This window comes from Lolium rigidum, chromosome 5 (assembly GCF_022539505.1).
Source record: "Lolium rigidum isolate FL_2022 chromosome 5, APGP_CSIRO_Lrig_0.1, whole genome shotgun sequence".
Taxonomy (NCBI): Eukaryota; Viridiplantae; Streptophyta; class Magnoliopsida; order Poales; family Poaceae; genus Lolium; species Lolium rigidum.
This window is the reverse complement of record NC_061512.1, coordinates 250112291-250115623: the sequence shown is the minus strand read 5'-3', so window position 1 is coordinate 250115623 and position 3333 is coordinate 250112291.

Genomic DNA, 3333 nt, shown 5'->3' with positions numbered 1-3333 from the left:
ACAACGGCCCCGCAGATCTCATCGATCTGCCACCTTTTGATCCGGCGCCGCCCTCAAAGACCAATTGGAGCTACAATCCGAAGGAGTCTCACAATGAGACAAACCGGATTATACGTTTTATGAAACAGCAGATGAAGGACACCGGCATCTGCTCCGACGATATCATCCGCACCTTCATCTCGCACCGGGTGCTTCCTCTCCAGCGCCGCTCCCACAAGATGTGCGAGATGTATGGCCCTGGTGATCCTACCAAGATCACCGGGCTTCCTCTCAGCAAGAAGGACGTTGTCCTTAAGGCCAGGCAGATCTGCCAGACCTCCATGCCGGAAGAGTGGGAATGGGGCCTCCGGCCTCTTAGCTCTACTAATCCTCCGACCCAAGAAGTAAGAAATTACGCAACTCGGGTCGGTTTACCGGAAGCTTTCATTGCGGTTAACCTCCTTTTCTCTCTTTTGTTCTTTCAGGCCAAGGACCGTTTCCCCGACATCGAATCTGACCGGCGAGGCCGTTGCCGGAAGCGCGGTCTCGACAAGTTTGATCCTGACCCCGTCATCTTCTGGAAGGACTTGAAGATGGGCCGGACCCCAGCCGCGCGCCTTGGCAAAGCTCTGCCGGAACCTTCCGGTTCGTCTGATGAACTGACCATCCTTGAGGTAGCTTTTCTTTCATTCCTCTCATATCCTTTTGCTATAGTTCTTCTGTAGATGCGCCCTCAGCCAACCTCAACCCACAGGTCCATGAGCATGTGGCGCCGCTGCAGGCCGAGGCGAGCCAAGAGTTTGTGGACAAACTCATGGCCCGAGAACTCACGGCCCGAGGGCAAGAAGAATTAGACCCCGACCTCGATGCCGGCTCAAGCCAACCCCCCCCTGCCAAGCGCTTCCGGACCGAACCCGTCACGGGTAAGGTCGTTGCCATGAGGCGCCACAAGGGCAAGCAGATGCCGACGGCCACCGGGTAAGGCTTCTTTTTTCTGCTCGTTCTGTTTTCACCAAGTTCTTTTCCGGTTGCTTTTTTCCCAACCTTCTTCTTTTCTCTCTCTCAGTCCCGCGCTCAAGCTTGGCCCCAGGCCAGAGGGCTCTGCCGGCTCTGCCAGGACCTCGACTCCTCCTCCTCACTCCAGCCCGGCACCATCTGGTGCCGGCAACACCTCTGCCTCCCTCGCGGGGGCACAACAAGTTCGGGGCGCGCGGCCCCTACACCGCCAGATCCCCGCGCGGAGGAGGACTTTGCCTCCCCTCCAGAGACCCAAGACACCGGCGCCAGCAACATGGGCGCCGGAAAAGAACCTGCCGGGCGGGCGGAACCTTCTGTTCCTCCCGTCCTGGAGAAGAAGAAAAGGAAGAAAACCTCCTCCAAGACCGCGCCGGAAGCTTCCGCGCCGGAAACTTCAGCACCGCCGCCGCCACCGGAAAACTCTGCTCCTGAGGCAACCGGGCCCACGCCAACACCTCCACCGACCCAAGGAGCTTCCGCGACCGCGCCCAAGCCGCCGCCGGCGTCCCTCAAGATCACCGACTATCTGAAGCCGGGGGCGTCCCGCGGAAAGGCCACGGACGGCAGCGCCTCAAGCGGCTCGCAGCCCTTAGTGCTGCACACCGGGCCTGCCGCCATGGTGGTCCGAGACAAACCTTCCGGCCTCTTCGGCCGGATCGTTGAGCTTAAGCGCGGAGGCCAAGACTTGGGGCCTCTCCTCCCTTACGCCCAGCGCTGGAACGATGCGGACATCTCCGTAGCCACCCGCGGCTTGGGGAGGACCGCCTCCCGGCGCCGAGATCCTGCCGGCCCTCGCTCTATCGAAGAACACTTCTCGCGCCTCAAGCGTGCCGTGAAGGAGTTCGACAGCGCGTGGTACGACGCCACCGCCAACGTGGTGGTAAGTTCTATCAACTTTTCTTGTAAATTTTCTTGATGCCGGTTTTCCTCTTTCCGGATCTTGTCTATCCTCCCAGTCCCCGAGTTTTGGGTTTAGAGTGCAACTCTTAGCGCAAAACTTTCTTTTAAAGAATTTCCGAAACCGGCATCTTTCTTACCGCAAACTCCCAGTCCCCGAGTTTTGGGTTGAGAGCTTGCTCTTAGCGCAAAATTTTCTTTTAAAGAATTTCCGAAACCGGCATCTTTCTTACCGCAAACTCCCAGTCCCCGAGTTTTGGGTTGAGAGCTTGCTCTTAGCGCAAAATTCTCTTTTTAAAGATGCCGCAAACTCCCAGTCCCCGAGTTTTGGGTTTAGGGTGCAACTCTTAACGCAAAACTTACTAGAAATGCACGAAACCGGTATCACCAGTCCCTGAGTTTCGGGTCAAAATCCTTTGTTCTTCACTAACATCATTTCCTTAAACAGAGCACGGCCGACGCCCGGAAAGCTCTCTTTGAGGAGCTTCTATGGGAGCACCGGAGCCTTGCTGAAGCACATAGCCAGTGCCAAGGTAATCTTGGTGCCTCCGACATCTTTTTACCGGAAGGTTTTCTTTCCTTTGTTACTTACAAGTTTTTTCCATGCAACAGCTATTCCGGAAGCCTCCATTGAGGCCCTCAAAGCCCAGATTGCCACACTCCAAGGTATAACTTCTATTTTTCCGGTTAACTTGCTTTTCTATATCTCATCTGTCTTTGTGTTTTTTGTTAACATCTTCTTTTCCGGCTTTAGCTGAAAAGCAGCAGCTCATCCGGGATCACCAGAAGGCCCTGGCGGCCCAGAAGGAGATTTCCACAGAGCTCAAGGACCAGGCTATCCAGGCCGGAGTTCGGCATGCTGAGGAGCTGAAGGCCGTTGAGGCTGCCGCGGAGGCCAGGCTTAACGAGGCGCTGGAGGATGCCGGCAACGCCAATGTGGTGTTGCAGGCAGAGCTGGAGGAGGGCGCCAAGGCGCTAAAAGCAGCCGAGGGCAAGGCCGCAAAAGCGCACAAGGCTGCCGCGGAGGAGGCCAAGAAGGCCCAGAAAGCAGCCGAGGGCGAAGTTGCGCGGTTGAAAGCGGAACAGAAGGAATATGACCTTCTGGTCGCGCGGACTGACGCGCTTGCCCTTCGTATGTTTCTCCTTTTCTCTTTTCCGGTTTACGTTACAAGCTTATTCATTCTGGTACCACGTACTTAGCTTTCGTTTGTCTCGTAGGGCTCTTTCCGGACTCCCAGGCTCATGCCATAAAGAAGGTTGCGGAACACCGGGCGCAGCAGGCCGGCAACAAGTTGGGTGCACCTTGGGATCCCTATGATCACTTGGTTGCTTTAAACGCCCGGGTCTCGCACATGCGCTCGGTGGACCGGAATCTTTCCGACATCCCTGAGGTGGCCTCCCAGCTCTTCAAGACCCTCTGGCCCGGCGAAGCGGTGCCCG